Raw genomic sequence first — 25,994 nt, 5'->3', positions numbered from 1 at the left:
AAAAAAAAAAAAAAAAAAAAAAAAAAAAAAAATAATAATATCTTACTTTAGACATTTTACAGTTGGAAATATGAAGTCTAAAATCTTATGTCCCAACTTTCTGGTAATTGGCATGTTTGTAGTGTAAATATAAAGATATTTATTAATTCTGATACCTTTTAGCATGCTTTAATTTGACAGCTTCACAGCTTTGAACTTGCAAAATTAAACATGTACTGTAAATAGTGTGCACTTTGGCAACTTACTGTTTTACAGCAACTTAATTGGCCCTTGCTCCCAGCCTACTATTCTGTAGATCTGTGCCTCTGAGTCTAAAGATCTTGTTGTTGTTGTTGTTTTCCTCCACAAATAGATCCTACTCTAAAGGTCAGGTAGCTTAGATTATAAGCTGCTGCTGTCAAACTGAATGTGTCCGTGTCTAGGCTGAATGACAGTCTCATAGTCCCTGGAATATTCCAAGAGAAGCTGCAAAATTTATGACATACGAAACTAGGTAAAGTTATCCTCACTAGATAAAGTTGTCCTCAATCAAGTGTTGTCATGAATTTTTTTTCCATTTGCATATATCAATCCCCTACGACAAAATGAGAAGTGATACATTGCTTACAACTGTGGCAAAGTAGTCTTAGGGCTATGATTTGAACTCAAGTCCCCTACTTAAGATAATTCACTTAAATAAGTGGGATTTTTTATTAAGAGACTCCTTCTTTTCTTTTCTTTTATTTTCTTTTGTTTTCTTGTTTTGAGACAGGGTCTCGCTCTGTCATCAGGCTGGAATGCAATGTTGTGATCATGGCCTACTGCTGCCTGGAACTGTTGGGCTCAAGGGGTCCTCCCACCTTAGCCTCCTGAGCAGCTAGGACTACAGGCATGTGCCACCATGCCTGGCTTTTTTAATGCAGTGGTTTGTAGCTATAGAAACAGGACATTATTTCACAAGGTATAGGCTGGGAAAATTTTCAGGTTCCTTGTGGGGTTACAAAATTATTTTAAAAAGATATAGGTCTTTAGGACATGAATCATCTTTTGGTAGACTACTTTCTCATGACGGATTTGTGATCCTGGCAAAATCCCTTTTGAGCCTTTGAAACATGAAGAACATTAACTACAAATGAAGAAGACAGGAACTTCCTGAGTTATAAATACCTGGCCATATGAAAGGCCCCTGGGCAGGGCCTCCCCTGGTATGTTGAGCCAAAATATTGCCTGGCCTTTTTCTCCCCCTTCCCGCTGATGTTGCCTTGGTAATTTGAGACCCAATCACATCAGAGTACTCTTTGTTTCTTTCTTTCTCAGTGACCCTCATAAATGTGATGGTGGTGGGAACAATGTACTTCTGAAGCATCTCTCTTACTTGCGCTACCATATGATTTTTTTTTTGCCAAAAAGATTGGGGCTGATAGGAGCTTTTCCTCTGCTACTGGTCTCTCCTCCCTTTTTGCTTAGTAGTGTGGAGCACATTTTCCCATGAGCATTATTCCTTTATTTGATATGTATTGTAGTATAGTTCAGTTTCCTAATATGTTTAGTGCTAAAAGATATAGGTCGTGAGATATAGGTACTTGTTATCAAGGAATTTACAATATTATAAGGAAAACAGCTGTATATTACCTCAGTATTTGGTAAGTTCCATATGAATGGTTCCGATTTAGGGACAGGAAAGATTAATAATTTAGATTAAAATAGACTAGGAACTGAGTCACTTCTCTTCCTCCCCCCTCCACGTACTTACTCCAAGGGAAAAATGCATTCAGAATTAAAACAGAGGTTTTTTTTTTGTTGTTGTTGTTTTTGTTTTTCTTGGATGGAGTCTTGCTCTTTTGCCCAGGCTGGAGTGCAGTGGTGCGATCTTGGTTCACTACAGGCTCCGTCTCCCAGGTTCAATCAATTCTCCTGCCTTAGCCTCTTGAGTAGCTGGGATTACAGGCACATGCCACCACGCCCGACTAATTTTTGTATTTTTAGTTGAGACAGGGTTTCACCATGTTGGTCAGGCTGGTCTTGAACTGATCTTGTGATCTGCCTGCCTCGGCCTCCCGAAGTGCTGGGATTACAGGCGTGAGCCACTGCGTCCGGCCAAAACCGAGTTTTGAGGTTGCAGTGAGCTATGATCATGCCACTGCACTCCAGCCTGGGCTACATAATGAGACCTCAACTCTAAAAAATAAAAGGTAAAAGAAAAAAGAACTTTGTGGCATAGATATTTCTTGTTTTAAGAAAATATAGCAGCAGGAAGTTTGAATTAAGGAAGCAGACAATTAATGGGCAATGATTGCTTTTACAAGAGTCAATACAGGGTTACTGCAGCCAACTCCTTTCTTCTTTTAAAATATGCCAAAAATAAAGAGTACTTTTAAGATAATTTTTTAAATAAAATGTTTATAGTTTTTTTAGAAGACCACCTTATATTTTAATGCTAATTATAACCATCTCCACACTATTGATCTGAAATGTGCAGTACGTTGAAAAACATGATTTCGTAAAACTGTAATTCTCCCTGGTTTCATATATTACTGAAACTATGTTTATTGGATTGGTATTATACTGTTGTTCAGAGTTGAAATAAGGATGATACTAAGTTGTACTTCCCTGGGACAGTGTAAAAATGAGAACATTTAAAGTATTTTCAATGCATTAGAAACATAGTTTCCATTTTCCCAAGCTTCTCTTTCCTCTTAATCCTGCAGATTCTCTTTCTCACAGATTAAAGTAGCATTAGAATCACTTGCCTCAAGGCCACTGGGAAAGCTTGCAGAAAATGTAGATAGAGGAGTCTCAGTGGACCTATAGAATCAGAATCCTTTGAGCGCCGGCCCTGGGAATCTGCATTAATAAGCAGCCTGCATGATTTTGTACTCTAATGTTGGAGAACCACTAAACTTGTGCATGGTTTGCAAAATGGCAGCCCTGCAAGTCATACCTGGCCTGTGGATTTGTTTTGTTTGGCTTTCAGTATTAGCGATGTGGTTTTTAAAACTTGGTTTGCCAACTCTAAAGAATTGGGAGTTTGTGCACATAAATCTAAATTCCTGGCTTCTCTTGAAACATCAGAGTAATTTTTACAGTACTAGGCTCATGTTCTCACATGGCTGGCAGCAATCCACTGTGTCTGAATAAGATCTGTCTCATTTGAATAGGCCATGTGCTCTTGGATTTGCCACAGACCACTCTCCTGCATTTCACCTGGGGTCAAGTGTTAATTGACATTTATTTTTCTATAGGTAGCCTGCATCACTCAATTATATCCCCTGCTTAGAATCCATATACATTTCAGTTTTTGACTCTGGATCTAGAGGTTAAGAACTACAAAGAAACTATGGGAAAGAGGTGAGACCAGAGAGATTATAATAGTAGAGATAAGAAATGAACCATGGAACTAAGGCAGTGGTACTAGGGATGGAGAAGAAGAGGAAGATTAGGATTTAGAAGCTACTAATTGAGTTGGGTTGGGGATCTGGATGGGAGAAGGAAGAACAGGTATGGTGGAGTTGGGAGAGATGAAAGTAGGTGGGAAGATGAATTTGTTTCTGGATACAGTCACTTTCGGTGATCGTGAGACATCATTGCGAGGTACTGAGGTATAGCTTGCTATGGAGCAGAGACTCTACAGTGTTGGAGAGGATGACTCCTGGATGGAGCATATGACGGACTCCTGGGTGTATGTGTAGATTGAGAAAGCATATTCAAAAGCCTACCATCTTTTCCTAATGCAAGCTGAAAAAAAGTAGAGATCTATATGTACCCTATAAACATGTATGAATATTACATATCAGTGAATGTAGAGATCTGCAAAATTGTGGCTAGCATAAATAGCATATCCTCAACTTTAACTAGAGCAGAGACACACACAGAATCTTTGGGTGAAGGTATATCCATATCTCAGGAGGATAGGAGATTCTTATCCAAATGGTCAAAGATTATTAAAGGTTGACACATTGCGGGTGGGCACAGTGACTCAAGCCTGTAATCCCAGCACTTTGGGAGGCTGAGGCAGGCAGATCACTTGAGGTCAGGGGTTTGAGACCAGCCTGGCCAACATGGTGAAACTCTGTCTCTACTTTTTGATTGATTGATTGATTGATTGATTGATTTAGACACAGAGTCTCGCTCAGTTGCCCAGGCTGGAGTGCAGTGGCGTGATCTTGGCTCACTGCAAACTCTGCCTCCGGGGCTCAAGCGATTCTCATGCCTCAGCCTCCTGAGTAGCTGGGATTACAGGTGTCCGCCACCATGGCCAGCTAATGTTTTTGTATTTTTAGTAGAGACGGGGTTTCACCATGTTGGCCAGGCTGGTCTTGAACTCCTGGTCTCAGGTGATCTGCCCGCCTTGGCCTCCCAAAGTGCTGGGATTACAGGCACAAGCCACGGTGCCCAGCCTTAGTAATTTTAATTTTTAGCACAAAAATTAGCCTGGTATGGTGGCATGCACCTGTAATCCCAGCTACTCCAGGAGAATCACTTGAACCTGGGAGGTGGAGGTTTCAGTGAGCCGAGATGACGCCATTGCACTCCAGCCTGGGAGACAGAGTGAGACTCTGTCTCAAAAAAATAAATAAATAAAAGAATACATATGTATTCGTCTCAAAAAAACAAAACAAAACAAAACAAAAAAAACGGTTGGCACATTGCTGTAGGGTATCACCAAGACACAATGATTTAATGACAAGTGCTTCTTTCTTGCAAGTGGTAATTTTGGTTTCTTTCTCTCTTTATCTCTTCTGCATTTTAAATTTTGCTCTGTGAGTATTCTTTAGTTCTGTGGATACTAGGAGCATGCTGTATTCTAAAAAGTGTTCGCGAGGCATTTTTCTTTTTTTATATCTCCAAGAAAGTGTTTCTTTGGGAACATGTTATGAATGGAGGTTAGGTTCCCAGGGTAGCTCATCTTTTTCAAATCCCACTTAATCTACATTGCAGATGAGCTCTTCTATTAATAGCATGTGTCTGAGCTCTGGGAGCAGACATGTGCCATGTGGTATAGAAACACTGAAGAAAGTTTCTTCCTCTTTTCTGACCATAGGCTAAATTTGGAAACTGGTAAATTTTATCTTTGGGATGCTCCAAATCCCTTTCTGTACCTCTTTTCCATATAATTGTACCTCTCCACTCAGGTGACACCCATCCTCCTGTGACTCTTCCCCATCCCCCAGAATTTTTTTTTTTTTTTTTTTTTAATTCTGTTGCCAGGTTAGAGTGCAGTGGCGCGATCTTGGCTCACTGCAACCTCCTCCTCCCAGGTTCAAGCAATTCTTCTGCCTCAGCCTCCTGAGTAGCAGGGATTACAGGTGCCTGCCACCAAGCCTGGCTAATTTTTTTTATTTTTAGTAGAGCTAGGGTGTCACCATCTTGGCCAGACTGGTCTTGAACTCCTGACCTCATGATCTACCTGCCTCAGTCTCCCAAAGTGCTGGGATTAGAGGCATGAGCCCCTGTGCCTGTCCCCCACCCCCCTGAGAGATCTTTCCTATTCCTCAGTGTACCTACCTCTTCCTAAACTTTTGATTGCTGTCATATCTCTGCTGAGTATTAGAATGAACTAAGTTATGCAGTTACTTTTGAATGTACTTTACTGTGATTTAAAAAATGATTATTAACATCAATTAATTGCTTGGTAAAATATCTGTCAAGTAGCACAATAAAGTGAATAAAGCCTGGCAGTGCAGTCGAATGTTGTGGGGAGGTAGGTAATCATATAAGCAATCCTGCTCTAAGGTTCTCCCCTAGGGATAATTGTTTCTACTTTTCAAGTCTTGCCTTCATTCACATATAAACCTATCTTTCAGAACTTCTCTTTTTTCATAACTGCCTCTATGAGAGCAGCAGAGAGGCTTCTGGAGTTGAGGGTAGGCAAATAGGGCAAGAATAGTGGCTGTGTGGGGTGGGACTTCATGAGTCTGGGACTGCCTATATGGCCTTTTGAATGAAGGGAATATTCCATAATGGCTTATTTTAAGCAGTAATTAACAAATGAAAAAAATTTCATATTTCTTCCCATAAATGGTAACATGTAATTTGTAAGCTTAGACAATTTGATCACTGAAGCAAATGATGAATATCATTAAAAGCATTGGTTTCTAATAATTTATAAAGTACTTCATTTTTGTTTGTTAATTTGCTTACCAAATCTGCCTATCAGTCACTTGCATTTGTTCCCAAACCTATATATGCCAGTGGTAATTGCTATTGTAACTATATTATTTAATTAAACATGCAATTTGATGAAATGTGTGAGGCAAAAGAAATCTTTCTATGAAAATTGAGAAGTCTTTTGCATAAACTGATAAAGGCACTAAAAGGATTGCTACTGAATTAAGCATAGGTGAAGTAACTGAAAGACTAGGGAAAAAATAACAAGTCTGAAAGGATTCATATGGCTTTGCAGGTGTCTCTAATTTCTGTCTTCTAAAGAAAATGAAACTACATATAGTAAAGAATGCATTAAGGGTATGGTTTATGAAAGGAAGATGCTCTGATGTAGCTCTACATCAAAATATTGATAAATGTGTATTTTGATGTCATAGGTTACAATACAATGTTGAAGGTAATTTTTACTTTTAATGATTCCCACATTTAACCAACTTTAAAAAAATTAACCACATACTGGACCTTATCATGTCTGTATAATACTTTACAGTAAAAGCTTGTTTTCCGAGCTATGAAATGACGTTCTAGTTAACATTTCCCTTCTTTGCCATTTCTAGGCGTAGTGAAGGACCAGCATACCTTCGAATCAAAGTTTGTTGAATGATCATGGTAGTCAAACAGATTTTATTCTAATTATTTAGAATTTACTAATCAAAAATTGTTACTTTGTTATAACATTCTTTCTGTGGCAGATGAAGGCGTTTATTGAATATGGTAATTTTAGTAGGGAATGATTTCAGTATATGGTGACTGAGTCCTTGCAATTAAAGATTTTTTCAAGTACAGTACTTATCCAGGGACATACTTTCTGGAACATTTGAAGTTCCTCTTAGATAATCTTCAGGAATTCTATATATTTGTACCTTGACATTATCTTAGTACTCCTGTTTTTAGTAGGATTTTTGTTTGGGAGATTGCTAAGTATTATTTACAAGTGAAATCTGATAAGGGAATTCTAAAACCTTTCTTCTACCACAATAGTTCTTTTCAAATGCAGATAAACTGTTCAGTGAGACTACCTAGGCTCAGCCTTCAGGGTAGGATGAATAAAGCAATATATTTGCTGGATTGACTTTTTGTCCATGCTGTATTGAAAAAATAATGTACTTAACCACTGACCATTTATGTCTTTTTAATGATTGTATGTATAGTAGTCAAATGGTTAGAATTCATATGCAGAATATGCACAATTTTCATTGTAAATTGCTGCTTTGCTCTCCTGTCCGCCACATTCTTTCTGGTGATTCTCTGTTTGTGTTAATTGTTTTCATGGATAATAAAGAAATTTACATTTTTCTCTTTTTACTTTGTGTAGATTAATGCTCTAGATTTGAATGCCTGATGCTAGTCAATCTTTGGATCACATATGTAGTACTCCTCCATAATAGCACCCCCCTCCACTCCCACCATAGAATGAGGAGGAAAAATTTTTTAAAAATATTTTATTTTTATTTCATTAGTTTTGGGGGAACAGGGGTTTTTGGGTTACATGGATAAGTTCTTTAGTGGTGATTTCTGAGATTTTGGTGCACTCGTCACCGAAGCAGTTTACACTGTACCCAATGTGTAGTCTTTTATCCCTCACCCTTCCTTCTGAAAGTTCATTGCATCATTCTTATACCTTTGCATCCTCATAGCTTAGTCCCCACTTACGAGTGAGAACATAGGATGTTTGGTTTTACATTGCTGAGTTACTTCACTTAGAATAATCGTCTCCAACACTCCACCCAGGTTGCTGCAAATGCCATTATTTCATTCCTTTTTAATGGCTAAGTAGTATTCCATGTTGTATACATAACACATTTTCTTTATCCACTTGCTGACTGATGGGCATTTAGGCTGGTTTCATATTTTTGCAGTTGCTAATTGTGCTGCTATAGACATGCATGTGCAAGTGTCCTTTTCATATAATGACTTCTTTTCCTTTGGGTTGTGGGATTGCTGGATTAAATGGTAGATCTACTTTTAGTTCTTTAAGGAATCTCCATACTGTTTTCCATAGTGGTTGTACTAGTTTACATTCCCACCAGCAGTATGTAAAAGTGTTCCCTTTTCAGCACATCCATGCCAACATCTATTATTTTTTGATTTTTTGATTATGGCCATTCTTGCAGGAGTAAGGTGATATCTCATTGTGGGTTTAATTTGCACTTCCTTGATAATTAGTGATGTTGAGCATTTTTTCATGTTTGTTGGCCATTTGTATATCTTCTTTTGAGAATTGTCTATTTTTGTCCTTTGCCCACTTTTTGATGGGATTATTTGTTTTTTTCTTGCTGATTTGAGTTCCTTGTAGATGCTGTATGTCCTTTGTCAGATGCATGGGAGGAAAACTAACAACTGGTTAGAATAATAGTTTTAGAATTTGTGTATATAGATCGCTGGTACAAAATGATTGAATGCCTTCGTGTTATCCTGACTGTATAGTGAATCAAATCTAAACTATTAGAGATAGTATATGAGGTAAAGACAACTTTTTTTAAAAAAAAAAGAAAGTTGTCTTTACTTTTTTTCATTTTCAGAAATAACTTGCTTTTTCTTTTAGCTCTACTGTTGCTGTGTTTATCTAGATTAGTTTTTAGATGTAACAGTCTATTCAAATGTCATAATATTTGTTAGAATTTTCTGTTCTAGCACATAATCAGGGTGGACTTTCTATAGACAACAGGTCTGTGGTAAAAATAAATTAAAAAAACCCTGAACTTCTATATGGGTGATATCGTTGACAAACTAAAGTAATCACATGGCTAGATATTGAATTTTTAGAAAATTGAACTGTACTAAATAAGCAGATTTATTACAAAGAGGTTGTAAAGGTAGAGTTAGGTTCTAATCTTAACTCCTCTGTGGCTTTGGCTACATCACTACACTGGCTCTTCGTGTTTATATCTGTCATCATCATATATTGTTCTCTCCAACTGTGTTGCATTTGACTTCATCATGCCTACCAACCATGTCCCTAATGTTATTTTTCAGATGTTTTATTCTCTGAAAAACATTGTTGCTCCTTCTTTTGTGGATTTTTTATATAATTTTTTTCATCTTTTTTTTTTTCTAGAGCTCTACCAGCTTGGTTTTTACTTCCCCTTTTATAATTTTTCTTAAAAAGATCTTTATTTTTATCAGAGTACCAAATGTACATAATTAAAGTTAGGAGTACAGAGGGCTTGTCATAAAAAGTAGCAATTGATGCCCCACCCTTTCCTATTCCTAATGTTGCTTACACGGTGGCAACCCTGTTAACTCTTTTAATTGTTTTGTCTGGTAATTTTCTCCTTATCTCTAAATAATATGCTTATAATGTCATGTATTACCTTATCTATTTTAGATATTATCTATTGCCTGCCTGCTATGATAGAAGAGGATTAATCTCACATCAGTCTTCATCACCCTGTCCTTATCATCACAATACAGTTATGATTTTTAGTTTCTCTCATCTAAAGTAAACCTTCTTTGTATAATCTGTGAAGAATAATACCTGTAGTCCATCTTGGTGTGTTTGTTGCAAATTTTATGCATAGATCCTCTGGTCACTTTCTGATCATTGATTTGAAAAATTAAGTTCTATTTATTTTTTTCCACGCTGGCAAAAGTTCCCAGGGAACTTAAAGTTTTGTAAACATTTTAACTATCCCTCTTGATACTCTCTGCTTTTGAATTTACCAAGCAGAGGAGAGAGCAGGAGTCTCAATTTTTAGTGGTTCCTCATTTTCTAATGCTATTCAATCCCACTCATGATTTGTCTTGGAATTGGTCTGGCTGTTACTGTGAAGAGTGGTATGGTGTATGTGCACAGATGCGCATATACACACTTATGCATACAAGGCACGTACTAGTACATATATCCAAACTCGTGCATGTGAAAGAGATGATAAAGGGGACCTTGTGTACCTTCGTTCCTAATTTTCTAAAAATTTCCTTTATCTTGAGAATGTCTTCCTGAGGTTTTGCAATCAGTGATCTTTGTAGCAGTGTCAACCTAACCTCCTGCCTCTAGGATTGTGTGTGTGTGTTAGTGTGTTTTATTTTTTTTAAGATGAACTCTATTTTTTACAGCAGTTTTAGGTGCACATCAAAATCAAGCAGAAAACAGAGTTCTCATATACCCTCTACTCCCACACACCCACAGGTTACCTGCTATTGACATCCTACACCACAGTGTTACATTTGTTGCAATCAAGGAATTTATATTGACGCATCATTCACCCAGAGTCCATAGTTTAGGTTCACTCTTGGTGTGCCTTGTGTGGTTTTAGGCAAATATATAATGACATGGATTCACCATTATAGTAGAACATACAGAGTAGTTCCACTGCCATAAAAATCCTCTATTCATCACCTGTTTATTCTTCCCTCCTTTTAACTCCTGGCAACCGCTGATCTTTTTACTGTCTCTATAGTTTTGCCTTTTTCAGAATGGCATATAGTTGGAATGATAGAGTATGTAGCCTTTTCAGACTGGCTTCTTTCACTTAGTAATATGCATCTAAGGTTCCACCATGTTTTTTCATGGCTGGATAGCTCATTTCTTTTTAACACTGTATGATATTCCATTGTCTGAATGTACCACTGTTTATCCGTTCCCCTACTGAAGGACATTTTGGTTGTTTCTAAATTACAGCAATTATGAATAAAGCTGCTATAAACATCCAAGTGCAGGTTTTTGTGTGGACATAAGTTTTTTTTTTTTTTTAATACTAATAATGTTTATTGAGGAAATCAGGATAAAACTAAAATAACAAAGTATGTAAGAAAGGGGTAATTGAAGTGAAGGCATTTTTTTTTTTTTTTAGGTGGACAGGAAGTAGAATTTATTGGTGAGTATTAAGAGGGGGCAGCACAGTGGAAACTCTCATGAGTGCAGGGCCCGCCATTTGTCCAGAGCACCACGATTGGGAACGTACTTGACCCATCTGGGATGAGCCGCTTCTCAGCCACCATGTCTTCAAATTCATTGGCATTGAACTTGGTGAAGCCCCACTTCTTTGAGATGTGGATCTTCTGGCAGCTGGGGAGCTTGAACTTGGCCCTGCACAGGGCCTCAATCACATGCTCCTTGTTCTGCAGCTTGGTGCCGATGGACATAACTTGGCCAATGTGAACCCTGGCCACAGTGCCCTGGGGCTTTCCAATGGCACCTCGCATGCCTGTTTGGAGCCTACACTGGGGTAGTGCAAGGTCAGAAACATGAACATCCATCTGAAAGGTCTGTCTCCAAGGTCCCTTAGAGCAACCCATACAACAAACAGGCTGCATCACTACCAGGGAAGCTGCTGTTTGCAGCCATTGCACACTGGGCCCCCATGAGGAAAGGAACTCAGTCGGCTTAATTGGCTGCAGGGTGGACATAAGTTTTAACTCATTTGGGTAAATGAGTGCTATTGCTGGATCCTTTGGTAAGAGTATGTTTAGTTTTCTAAGATACTGCCAAACTGTGTTCCAAAGTGGATATATCAAGGATTTTGCATAGGTTGTTCCTACAGCCTCCACTTTTTTTTTTTCTAATTAGCCTATGCTCTTCCTTAAGACCTCTTGGCTCAGCAATCTCTCATTACCTCATTGATTTAGTAACTTCCTCCCATTATATGCATTCATGGCATATGTGTTGCTCGTTTATAGCACTTATCATAAGTCTATGTGTGTGATTTTTTTGTTGTTGTTGTTGAGATGGAGTTTCACTCATTGCCCAGGCTGGAGTGCAGTGGTGCGACCTCGGCTCACCGCAACCTCTACCTCCTGGGTTCAAGCCATTCTTCTGCCTCAGCCTCCCGAGTAGCTGGGATTACAGGCATGCGCCACCACATCCGGCTAATTTTGTATTTTTAGGAGAGACTGGGTTTCTCCATGTTGGTCAGGCTGGTCTCGAACTCCCGACCTCAGCTCATCCGCCCGCCTCTGCCTCCCAAAGTGCTGGCATTACAGGCATGAGCCATCGTGCCTAACCTGTGTGTAATATTTTAACATCTAGCTTCCTCATTAGTTTGTAACTCTATGAAAGCATGGATCATGTTTCATTTTTTGCTCAACATTTTACCTCTAGCACCTAGCACAGTGTCTGGCATTTTAGCAAGTATTTATTAAATATATGTTAAATGAGTGAATGAATGAGTGAATAAATAAATCAATAAATTGTATCAATGCTCTTTTTTTCCATAGTGATTGATAACTATGTTTTCAATGATTTGGCAAGTTTATTTTGCTTGGAGAATTTTACCTATAAGATAGCAGAAAAGCTAGACAAAATAATTTGAAACTTCGTATCAGAAGAGACTAGACACAAAAGTTTTTCAAACCCCATTTTTTGTATATATGTGTCTGTATGTGCACATATGATTGTGTCTATTTAAGTATTAAAGATAATGTGTTTTCAAGTGAATTAATTTGTGATAGCTATTGACCTAGCAAGGAAAATATTAGGTAACTCTTTTAAAAAATTGTTGTTATTAAGCAAGGGACATTTCTTGACTTTCTCAAATGCCATGAATGGTTAAATAGTGAATTAGAGAGTTCTGTGTCTTTTGAAAAATTACTACACTAAAACTTTGCTTGCATTCTTATAGGATAAATGTATATTGCATACAAAATCACGTGTATGATTTAAATCTTAGTGAAGACTTGCATGCAGCTTGTTTCTGATAATTATTTGATTACTCTTCAGTCCAAATAAAAAAAAATCTAGGTAGCAAGGCATTTATTCACATCATTCATTTTTGTGCAACAAAATAGTCTTGCAGTTGACAGTGAACTTTAGAATGCAGGTTTTCAAGTCAGGGCAATAATTATTAACAATATGAATATTCACCTTATGAATATTGACTATACGAATATGGAAGCTATTAATGGAGTCAAATGTCTTTAAAAGTCACACTCCAGGGAAACTTGTTGCAATTCTTCACTCTTTATGGCTGGATTATATATGCTTTCCCATGGCAGTATTGATTACACAGTGAAGATTTATTCACTAGGAGTTACATAGTCCTAGTGAAGAGGAAGTGGGGCACATGCAAGATGTAATGTGGTGCTTTGCCTCATCTTTATTTCTGTTTTAAGCTTCAATGATCTAGACTAGAGTATTTTACAAGAAATTTTATGTATGATTGAGTCTTTTCATGTTTGATTAATGATGAGAAACTATAGGATTTGAGGGAGTGACTGCTACCCAGTATGTATTTAAATAGAAATATTTTCATAGAAAATCATATTGTCATATGATTTTATCATAGAAATATTTTCATGGACATAATAGCATGCGAATAAGATGCATTTGTTGTTTTCTTTGCTTTTGGCTTAATCTTTTTTTTTTTTTTTTCTTCTCGTCTTGCAGTATCCCTCCAAAACAAAAGGCATAACCTAACATTTTTATTGTACTTTGAGTACCTCTCCTCTGGACCAGGTCAACCATACAACTCTTTCAGTCATCTGGTTAGGATAGAAAACTTATTTTGCCTTAGTGTTAACACATCTCAGATTACAATGGATAAACTGAGCCTTTAATATAATAAGTGCACAACATTTTGCAGATATGTTTAATCATTGTCCCTTCAATATAGTCACCCTGAAAGAGAGGGGTTTTGTTTTAATTTTGTTTTGATGCTGCTACCATTTTAAAAAATGCCTTTAGAATTGTTTGGGAACTGTATTCAGAATTAATTTTGTAAGAAACATGAGAAAGCTATTCTTATTGAGTCTAGCATATACTTTTGAGTCTAGCATATACTTGAGAGTCTTGCTAGACTCTTTTGAGAGCCTGCAATAGTAATCAGAGTTTATTGTTTTTGAAAAGGAGCAAGTAATTTGAGTATGTACATTCTAGTGTATTAAAGAATAAATTCAATCCTTATATTATCTTCATACCTTATAATGGAAATAAGTTAGTTCCTGATGTATAGTCTCTTATGTATTGTTTATTTAGGCAGCTTTATTGTTTAAATATAATTGACATACAATAAGCTGCACATACTTAATGTTTACAGTTTGCTAAGTTTTGCATATGTGGAAACCATCCTCACAATCAAGACAGTGAACATATTCATCACCCTCAAAGGGGTTATACCTCTTGGTTACCTCCCATCCCTCTCTTCCATCCCCAAACTGAGAATCCGTTTGCACATTCATCAGTTTTCTGGAAGAGTTGCTGTAGAATTGATGTTTACTAGAGCACCCCAGTAAAGCCATAGTGTTGGGTCTTCTCTCATTGTTTATCAGTTTTATGGATCTTCAAAGAAGCAACTTTTGGTTTTATTTTTCTATATTTTGATATTTCATGATTTAAATTTGACCCATTATTTCTCTTAGCTTGCTTACTTTGAGTTTCGTTTACTTTTCTTTTTCTATTTCCCTAAGGTGACAGCGAAGGTCATTGATTTGAGAACTTAAGTTTATATTTTATAATATAGGCATTCATTTTTAGAAATTTCCCCTCTAATTATTGCTTTTTGGTGTCCCACAAATACTTCTATTTTGTGATTTTAATTTTACTTAGTTTAAAAATTTTCTAATTTCTCTTTTGATTTCTTCTTCGACCCATCATTTACTTAGAAGTATTGTTTATTTTCCAATTATTTGGGGATTTTGTAGAAATCTTTTGGTTTTGATTTCTAAAGACTGCTGTGGTCAGAAAATATACTTTGTATGACTTGAATACTTTTACATTTATTGAGACTTTGTTTTGTGGTAAATGTTCCATGTGCACTTGACAAAAAAATATGTAGTCTTCTGTTGTTGGGTCTAGTCTTGTTCAGGTCCTCCATATCCCTGCTGATTTTCTGTCTGCTTGTTCTATCAATTATTGAGAGAAGAGCATTGAAGTCTGACTGTTACTCTGGATTTGTCTGTTTCTCCTTGTAGTTTTCTGTTTCTGCTTCGTGTGTTTTGAAGCTCTGTTATTACAGGCATAACTGTTTAGGATTGTATATCCTCCTGATAATTGACCCCTTTATCATTATGAAATGACCCTTTTTATATCAGGTGTTTTTTTTTTTTTTTTTTTTTTGCTGTGAAATCCACTTTGCCTGATATTAATATAGTCATTCTAACCTTCTTTTGACTAGTGTTAGCATGGTTTATCTTTTATCCTTTCATATAACGGGTCTTTCCCCCACCCCCTCTGGCTGCTTTTAATATTTTTTCTTTATCACACTGGCTTTCAGTAACTTAAGATGTGCCTTGGTGTACTTTTCTTCATATTTCTTGTGCTGGGGTTCTTTGGGTTCTTGGGAATCACTGGTTTATATGTTTTTTAATTTGTAATTTTTGTGGGTACATAGTAGAGAGATATATCTATCTATCTATCTATATATAGATATATATGGTCACATGACATATTTTGATACAGGCATACAATGTATAATAATCACATTGGGGGAAATGGGCTAACCATCACCTCAAGCATTCATCCTTTGATACAAACAATCCAATTATACTCTTACTTTTTAAAAAATATACAATAAACTATTGTTGACTGTAGTCACTTGATAGTGCTATCAAATACTAGATCTTAATTATTCAATCTAACTTTTTTTTGTACCAATTAGCCATCCCCACACCTCATTCTCCAACTTCCCAGCCTCTGGTAAACATCATTCTACTGTCTATCACCATGAGTTCAATTGTTTTAATTTTCTTAGATCCCACAAATAAGTGAGAACATGCAATGTTTGTCTTTCTGCGCCTGGCTTTTTTTTCACTTAATGTGTCCTTCATTTCCATCTGTGCTGTTATAAATGACAAGATCTTGTTCTTTTTTATGGCTGGATAGTACTCCATTGTATATATGTACCACATTTTCTTTTTCTTTTTTTTTTTTTTTTGGATGGAGTCTCACTCTGTTGCGTAAGCTGGAGTGCAGTGACGTGATCTTAGCAGACTGCAACCTCTGCCTCCCACATTCAAGTGATTCTCCTGTCTCAGTTTCCCAAGTAGCTGGGACTACGGGCACGTGCCACCATACCCAGCTAATTTTTGTATTTTTAGTAGAGATAGGGTTTCACCATGTTGGCCAGGCTGGTCTCGAACCTCTGACCTCAGGTAATCCACCCGCCTTGGCCTCCCAAAATGCTGGGATTACAGCCGTGAGCCACTGTACCCGGCCGCCACATTTTCTTTATCCATTCATCTGTTGATGGATACTTAGCTTGCTTCCAAATCTTGGCTGTTGTGAATAGTGTCACAATAAACATGAGAGAGCAGCTATCTCTTTAATATGCTGATTTTCTTTCTTTTGGGTATATACTCAGCTGTGGCATTGCTGGATCATATGGTACTTCTATTTTTAGTTTCTTGAGAAACTGCTAAATTGTTCTCTATAGTGGTTGTACTAATTTAGATTCCCACCAACAGTGTACGAGGAATCCCTCTTTTCCACATCCTTGCCAGCATTTGTTATTGACTATCTTTTGGGTAAAAGCAATTTTAACTGAGAGTAACATGATATCTTTGTAACTTTGATTTGCATTTCCCTGATCAATGATGTTAACTACCTTTTCATATACCTGTTTGCCATTTGTATGTCTTCTTTTGAGAAACATCTATTCAGATCTTTTGTCCATTTTAAAATTGGATTATTAGTTTTTTTTCTCTGTATAGAGTTGTTTGAGCTACTTACATATTCTGGTTATTAATCCCTTGTCAGATGGGTAGTTTGCAAATATTTCTCCTGTTCTGTGGGTTGTCTCTTCACTTTGTTGATTGTTTCCTTTGCTGTGCAGAAGATTTTTTAATTTGATGTGATCTCATATGACCATTTTTGGTTTGGTTGCCTGTGCTTGTGGAATATTATGCAAGTAATCTTTGCCTAGTCTGATGTCCTAGAGACCTTCCCCAGTGTTTTCTTGTAGTAGTTTCGTAATTTGAGTTCTTAGATTTAAGTCTTTAATCCATTTTGATTTCATTTTTGTATATGGAGAGACACAGAGGTCTAGTTTCTTTCTTCTGCATATGGAGATCCAGTTTTCCCATTACATTTATTGAAGAAACTGTCCTTTACCCGATGTATGTTCTTGGCACCTTTTTTGAAAATGAGTTCACTGTAGATTTATGGATTTATTTCTGTGTTCTCTATTCCATTCCACTGGTCTCAGTGTCTGTTTTTATGCCAGTACCATGCTGTTTCGGTTACTATAGCTCTATAGTATAATTTGAAGTCAGGTCATCTGATTCTTTTGGTTTTGTTCTTTTTTCTCAGCATAGCTTTGGTTATTCTGTATCTTTGGTGGTTCTGTATAACAGTTACCATTAAAAAAAAATTTCTGTGAAGAATGTCATTGGTATTTTGATAGGGATGCAGCAAAAACAAAAAAGTAAAAAACGAAAATACAAAAACCAGCTTGACATGGTTAATTAAAGTGATTGGGATTTTTACAAATCTCTTTTACTTTTCTACCCTTCTACCTGAGCATCTGGTTAATCATGGCTGAACGTTAACCAACCCCTTCCAACTTTCTTGCTTAGACTCCAGGTATAATCTATTAGATTCAGGTCAAAATTGGTTACTGAATAATTATCTTAACCTCAATCTGACAGTCTCCTTTTACTTTGCTTAATAGTTATCTGGCAATTATTTTCTTTACTGAACTTCATTCGTCCTTAAAAACTGTGTACATATAGCTTCTTTCAGTTTCCAAACATTTTCCCTTCTAATTACTGTTTCTCTGGTCATGTGATATCTTTTCCTTGCCTGTTGTTTATTACAAAAATCTCTCCAGCCTTGGTCAAAATTCCATCCTCCTGGGTTCACATACCACAGGCTCCAGCTCAAGCACATATTGTATTTTTATTAAAAATATAGCACAGATACAGAATTTTGGTACTAACAAGAACCGTACAGTTTATTACTTATACTTGAAGAGATTGAGAGCATACTTCTCAATCTCTCTTCAGTAAGCAGCATCTAGGTTTTGCCTTGTCACATGATGCTTAAGGTATTTTCACCCTTGATTATTGGAAAAATTTAGCTAAACCTTTTCAGAATACTTCAAATACATAATATAGTTTGGGGATTATTTTATTAGCATAACTTTGTATGTTCTTTAAGCTAGAGCATTCTCATTGGTCATGCTGGCAGGGAGAAGAGAAGCCAGAAGAAAATTCAAGTCACTGTTCAGTAAGAACAAATATTAATATTTGTGCTGGATAGTCACATCAACATGGATTTTGGCAGAAAACGTCCCATCAATTTGATGGATTTTACTTGTGATAAATATACTTCCAGAGAGCTTGCAACAAACCACTCAGTTATAAATGGATATTTCTGAAGCCTTTCCGATTTGTTTTCAATTCTAATCCCTCCCCAATAAAACTGTACCCTAGAATGATCTAATTAAAACATATGAGATGTAGAGACTAGGTATCTTTTTAGTAACATATTATACATGTGACCTCATTCTGTACTGGTTTTCCTTGTCCTGATTCCATTCAGTAGGACTGTTAGACCTATGGTTCTACCTTCTTACTGGAACTGGAGAGAAACTTCTGTTTGACAAAGCTAGGTCAAAGAAAATGAATTTTTTTGTTGTTAGCTGTCTCCAGAGTTTATCTTGAAATCATCAAGTACCTGAGGGATTAAGTTAATACACTCATTTTGCATGTTACTGGAACTAAAATTAGGTAGAAGAAAGCAGAAACTAGGAAGTTTTTATGTTTGTTTAAAGATTTATTATGTATTATGGGTGTACCTAATCTTCTTGTCATGTAATTTAAATACATAGGATAAATATTTTTAATGTAAATCCAAACTGAAAGTTCACTTTGCAGACATCATTAGCATTTATTTCATGTCATTTTCCTTCTATAGTTTTAAAATGCAAATACCATGGGAAAATCTTCTGGTATATGCCCATGAGAGTGCATTTGTTGCTTACTGACTATTTTCTATTTTACAGTTGGCTAGTCAAGTGCTGACTAATGAACACAAAGTCTGTGTTTGCAAATAAATTTAACAGCTTTTATACCCAAGCTAAGTTTATGTAAAGTGATGTAGGAGACACATGACCTTTGTGCTCCATAGCCTTTGCTCAAATTCTGAAAGTAAACTATGTAAATGATCTAAGATGTCAGGTCAAACAGCTTCAACGGTTTTCAACCAAGGGACCTATTGAATATGTTGAGGTGCTTCCATCTCTACTATGATGGATCATACATCATACCATAGTACTGTGTTTGCTGTTTACTTTGTGAAGGTGTATTTGCTGCTGGAACCATGATGCTGCATACAGGACAGAGAACATTATATCATATGGTTCTGTTTTTACCTCAGTATGCCTTGGTTTCCTAATCAGAAAAATGGGAATAATAATAATAGCTACATTACAGGTTTGTTTTAGGAATTAATTAAATCAGAGAACTAAAAACAATGCCTGGCACACAGAAGGTGCTCAGTGAATTTCATAAATAGTAGTACTAATAGTAGTGATGCTCTCTCTTTAGTTCGAGCTTTTTTCTTTTTAATATACAAATTATAAATTGACATAGTTTCCTGTTAGGTATTCATGTCTACAATATGGCATTTAAAGAGACTCTCGGCCGGGCGCAGTGACTCATGCCTGTAATCCCAGCACTTTGGGAAGCCAAGGTGCGCGGATCACCTGAGATCAGGAGTTTGAGACCAGCCTGGCCAACATGGTGAAACCCTATCTCTACTAAAAATACAAAAAATTAGCTGGACGTGGTGGCGGGCACCTGTGATCTCAGCTACTTGGGAGGCCGAGGCAGGAGAATTGCTTGAACCTGGGAGGTGGAGGTTGCAGTGAGTCGAGATTGTACCACTGCAATCCAACCTGGGTAACAGAGTGAGACTCCGTCTCAGAAAAAATAAAAGTGAGAGAGAGACTCTCATTCATTCATTCGTTCCCTCCTTCTCTCTTCCCTTGTCCCTGTTTCCTTCCCTTCCTCTACTGTATTTCCTTGACTTGTTGCTGTGTGGCTGCAGCAGTGTATGCAAACCAGGCAGGCTCTAATGGCTAAAAATTGGTTTGTTTGGGCTACATTTAAAATAATTGGATATGTAGCAATTTGAGGTGGGCTTTGAGCTAATGGGTCTTATCCTGCTGTGAAGAAGTAAACAACATAAGGCCAATATACAGAGGCCATCTTTAACCCATTTATGTAATATATACAAAACTGTAGAAGACCCACTTCCTGCCTTAGGAAATTCATACATTCTAGTGAGAAATTATCGCACTATGATAAATTCTATAATCAAGGTTCGAACTCAAACCTTGGGAGTAATAAAAAAAATTCCACTTTTTTGGTGTTTCCAGGTTTTTTCAAGCATATTGTAGCTCAGGAAGCACTCTACATTGTTGGCTACTGGCGACTGACATTGCATCGTAACTTTTAAGTTTTAAAACTGTGTCGCCCTTTCAATATCTGTGGGTTACGTGTTCATATTCAGTTATGTTTGTAGCTTTGAGTCTACATATAGTCTCATTTCTGCATTTCATGTGAAAGAAAATGCCAGTCTTAGCACATTCTCTTATGCTATTAATGGAGACGGGGAGAGGTCATTCTAGTGCCTTCCTAAAAAAGGTGATCGCTATTTAAAGCTCAAGTAGGCGGGTGCTTGTGTATGGTTTATGAAATTTGAGATACTCATAGCTCAGTGAATACCTGAAAATGAAGAGACCTTTTAACCTGGTGGGTCAAGTTTGACTTAAGTTCTTGAACAAATTCACTGTAAGTACTCCAGAGGCAGTGTTTATGAAGGAGTTTAGATGCCAGGGCAATTTTTTTAATAGAAGGAATAAATTGCCCCTTGTTTCCCAATTAAGACACCTAAGAAGCTTGATATGGAATGATGTCTTCTGTGGTTACTCTCTGAAGTCTTATGTTGAAATAAGTGGCTGTCTCTCTTCTGTCCCTTTATGTACCATCACTAGTATAGCCAGTCCTGCCTGTAGCAAGGAAAAACCAAGTTTTTTACACCCTGTGTTAGAATGTGTATTTTCTACAGAAACTGTTTCAAAGGAGAATGGAGTTGGAATACTACTTACTACCAGTGTGACTCTGAAGGTGTATTATAGATTTTTATAGGATTTTAGTAAGGTTTTTTAAAGCTGATTTGCGAATTCGACCATCATTGAGAACTTTGTTTCTGTAAGAAAATGTAGTGACAGAACTAACTCCATATGTTTCATCAGGGCTATAAAGGGCCCATGTATGTAGAAAACTTCAGTAGTATTGATTACGGCTACTAAATAGGTCATTTTGTTGAAAATAAGTTTAACATTATTAGCAAATAGAATAGTAATTGAAGATAAGTTAATTTAGGAATTTTATTTAAAAACTTGGCTATGATTATGGTACTGACACAGTAATGTGGGGCCAGAACTTACGGTAACCCCGTAAGAGTAATTCTATAATTTTTTTTTTTTTTTTTTGAGACGGAGTCTCATTCTGTCGCCCAGCCTGGAGTGCAGTGGCGCAATCTCGGCGCACTGCAACCACTTCCTCCTGGGTTTAAGTGATTCTCCTGCCTCGGCTTCCCGAGTAGCTTGGATTACAGGCGCCTGCCACCACGCATGGCTAATTTTTTTGTATTTTTGGTAGAGACAGGGTTTCACTGTGTTGGTCAGGCTGGTCTTGAACTCCTGACCTGAAGTGATCCGCCCACCTCGGCCTCCCAAAGTGCTGGGATTACAGGTGTGAACTACCACACTTGGCTAATTCTATAAATTTTTAAGCGTATCTATATTTGTTTTTCAATGATCTACTGACTATAAATCATTCTGTCAGCTTCATAGTAACATTTAAGTTCAACCTACCCAGTCACTAATTGGGCAAACTGTTATAAAACCAAATTATGCAGCAGTGAGGAAAATGGAAACTTGAATGAATGCTATTAAAAGAAGTTTAGACCGTCTCAAATTTATCCTCATAATTCAGACTTTCTCTGTTTTCAAAGAAGACCTCTCATACACATTGAGTGTTATTGGTAGATTTGACATGGCAGGAGTCTTACGTGCAGAGATACAATATGTATCTGTCATTGGTTTTAAGGAGCCCCTATGAAAGGGCTTCATTTTGCTGGTTTGAAGCCTTTGTTGGCATCAACAAAGTCAAAGAGTTGTAGGCAAGGTTAACAGCCACTTCATATTTAACGGGTTTATGCAAACCGTGATCTGCATATTGATTATATAAAATACATCACTATTGTCTTAACATCTAGATGAAAAGGAAAAAAAAAGTTTTCTACATCAAAATCTTTAGACTTAAAAATCACTGTGATTCATGATATCAATTAAAAGAGAAAAGAAAAATCTGAATAATTTGCTTTGACCTGTATGTGTATAAGGGTCATTATAAGGGTTAGTGCTTGGGTTGCTTGTGAGTTTTCAGGCAAAGGGACGTACAGCTCATCTTTTTTATATTGCAACTGATCAGTGATTAATACTTAAGAGACTTCAGGGGCTAAGTATAGTTGCTGATTTATTTGCAACTCTTGCTCCACTTCAATTATTTAAATACAGTGAAGAGTCCATCGTGAAAAACACAGAGTAGAAGAAATTTGAGATCTATCAGTATAAACAGATACAAGTGTTGCTTTGCCCAAAATCATAAAAAGGCAAAAAAAATTAAAACTACCTGTTAATTCATTATGATATTATTTGTAAAACACAGTGACATAAATGATATTTTCCTGCAATGTGTTATTTATTATTTTGACAATTTCTGTCACTATCTTGAGAAAGAATCTCTTATCCAAATTAAAACTAAGTAAAAAACTATTTAAGGAACATTACGAGACAAAAGGTTTTCTCAGAGTTATCACTACTCAGCATAGAATCTGAAGCCCATTGGGGGGAAAAATGAAGTTTATAAAATTGAATAATTTACAATACTAGATTTTTCCAAAAACACTTTTTAAATTTTCTGAAAATTATTTTTGTTCACCATATAATCACATTCTGCTTAAGCTTTTACACTTTAAATATTTGATATAATATTCAGTGATTTGTAAAGTTCTTCCTGTGTGAGTAAATGAGCTGTTTTTGTTTTCCATGTGGAGAAGTTTGTCTACTTTCACTCTGGAAATGATTTTTTATGGGTTACACCTTTGGATACATGTGTTCCAAGAGCTAAACAACTGCTATACAAGTGAACTTTGAGACATGACTCATTCCTGAATTGGGGATTGTTTGCAAATTCAAGACTATCAGTTAAAAGTACTAATAGTGAAGTTAACTTAAATCACTCTATGACTTTTATGTGATTTTTCCTACAAAAAATATGTTACAATAATACCTTGTTCACAACTCAGGTATAATTTTCAGTTTTCGGCAATTTATACTCTTGAATTTTTAAGGCAGTGAATCATTTTGTTTTGTCAGATTAATTTTGCAGCTACATCAGAAAACTAAATGATGTGGTTATTTGTAAATGCTACTTGAAGTAGATAGATGGCAAGTCATTGTGAGGTGAAGTATCTCCAGAGTGATAATCATAGCCATTTAGAGGTTGTTTTTGCGTTATAAAGATAGTAATCATAACAGATATTTAAATTACTCTATTTAATACAAACAGCAATCATATGTCTGGGTACATTGCTTCAATAACAAGTGTAATTTTAAACAAAATTATATATACTAACTGCCTTATCTATTTCTATTGCTCCTATCCTAGACTGTTTTTATCATCTTGCAACTGGATCACATTCTCTCCCTGTCGCTCTCTTCCTCTGTCTCTCTCCTCCCCCAGCCCCAATTCTGTCAATCATCACAGGTTTGAGTACTTACTGTGTGCTAGAAATAGTGCAAAAACCTGAGGACACAGTGGGAATCGAGAAAAACCTGGTCCTTAATACATTGAGTTTATGGTGTTGCACAGGAGACTGATATTGATAGGTAATTGGGATTTGATAATTGGAATGTGTTGCAGAAGGGGAAGTTCAGGAACCATGGGAGACTAAAACAGGATCAACTGTATCCTTAGCTGAGAGCAGAACAGTTGAGTAGAAGATGCCCGGATGATTAAGAAAGAGGTGAGGTGGGATGGAGCGAGTGCTCTAAGCAGAGCAAAGAGCACATGGAAAGGCCCAGACTGAAAAAGAGCTGGAGCTCTAACCAGTATTATTATACTGATAAAGACTGTTGCACACAGATTTCAGAATACAGATAGAGCTTCTAGAGCGCGTGTTCTAGTCAGACCTAAATGCTAATCTGGACTGTGTAATTTATTATCTTTGTGATTTAGGCAGATGTCTTAATGACTATAAACTTTGATTTCCTGAGGAGCAAAACAGGACAGTACCTTCTTGTACATAGGATTATTGTGAGGATTTAAATGAGGCAATGCATCTAAAGCTCTTAGCATAGTGCCTATAAATGCTCAGTAAATGGTAACTATTGGTTAGGTAGAATAGACCCAACTTGCTGATCTCTGCAAGCCACCCTTTAGCCTTTGATTCCTTCTTCAGTTTATTCTAAATATTACAGGTCCACAACCCTTTTCTGAAATTCTAAAATATGAATGCTCTGAAAACAGACTCTTATCATTTGGCCACAAACCCCAATCTTCTTAAGGCTGTATAGGTACTCTTTATCCTGCTTTGTGGAATATGCATGTTTTCCTTTTAAACTTGAATGCATTTGAGTTAATGTGTTACCCCAGATCCTGCTTAGTGTGTTTTGTAAGATATGATACACCTAGTATATTCCTTTTTAAAACATGAAACATGCTGAGTTCCAAGACATGTTTGGCTTGAAAGGTTTCAAATCAAAGATTGTATATGTGTGCCACCCAAAGTCAGCTTTCTAAAATACCATTTTCTCCAGGCAGGAGAATGGTGTCTTCAAATCAGAAAATCATAAGAACCCCCTAGTGGTTTTCCAGTTTAGTCTAGACTATTCCTTGCGGTTTTCAAGACTGCCTCTAATCCACCCTACATATTCAAAATTTAATCCCCTTGTACTTGAACCAGTTGTTTCATATGTCTGTTCTCCTCAACTTCCCTGAAGTAAAATGTTAATGCTGCTCCTTTTGTCTGACTTCCCTCTTTCTCTCTTTGTGGCTCTTCAGATCCTCCCCAACAATTAGGCCACAATTCTTTGTAGTTTCTCAATGAAGCTATATTTATCTATTTCTTCTCTGGATTCTTATTGTACTTAAATGAATTTATTTACCAACATTCGAGCAGATATTATGTGCCAGCTACTGTTCTAAGTGTCAGAGATCTGAAAGTGAATAAGACCGTTAAGGTCTCTACTGTTAGGGAATATGTTTTCTAGAAAGTAGATGACAACCTATAATCCCAGCACTTTGGGAGGCCGGGGTGGATGGATCATGAGGTCAGGAGTTCGAGACCAGCCTGGCCAAGATGGTGAAACCCCATCTCTACTAAAAATACAAAAATTAGTCGGGCATGATGGCAGGTGCCAGTATCCCAGCTACTTGGGAGGCTGAGGCAGGGAATTGCTTGAACCCAGGAGGTGGAGATTGCAGTGAGCTGAGATCGCGCCCCTGCACTCCAGCCTGGGTGAGAGAGGGAGACTCTGTGTCAAAAGAAAAACAAAACAAAACAAAAATAAAACAAGAGCACAAACAAGTAAATAAAGTGAACAATATCATTTCAGATAACAGTTAATGCTGTCAAGATAAGACAGGAGGGCTCAGGCCTGTAATCCCAGCACTTTGGGAGGCCGAGGCGGTCAGGAGATCGAGACCATCCTGGTTAACACGTGAAACCCCGTCTCTACTAAAAATGCAAAAATTAGCCAGGCGTGGTGGCGGGCGCTTGTAGTCCCAGCTACTAGGGAGGCTGAGGCAGGAGAATGGTGTGAACCCGGGAGGCGGAGCTTGCAGTGAGCCGAGATTGCGCCACTGCACTCCAGCCTGGGCGACAGAGCGAGACTCTGTCT

General features: G+C 37.0%; 1 protein-coding gene and 1 non-coding gene across 7 annotated transcripts in view; one reads left to right on the top strand and one right to left on the bottom strand.

Annotated features, from left to right (window-relative positions):
* DIAPH2 (diaphanous related formin 2) overlaps positions 1–25,994 on the top strand; it is a 927,958-nt gene that overhangs the window by 19,037 nt on the left and 882,927 nt on the right. The gene's annotated exons all lie outside the window — the stretch shown is intronic.
* Positions 11,351–11,484, bottom strand: LOC111536538. The gene has a single exon (XR_002729763.1). It is a non-coding gene; the product is annotated as a small nucleolar RNA SNORA70 (small nucleolar RNA).

Source organism: Piliocolobus tephrosceles, chromosome 12 (assembly GCF_002776525.5).
Source record: "Piliocolobus tephrosceles isolate RC106 chromosome 12, ASM277652v3, whole genome shotgun sequence".
NCBI lineage: Eukaryota > Metazoa > Chordata > Mammalia > Primates > Cercopithecidae > Piliocolobus > Piliocolobus tephrosceles.
Note: the sequence above shows the minus strand (reverse complement) of the source record. Positions and strands in the feature narration are given on the sequence as shown.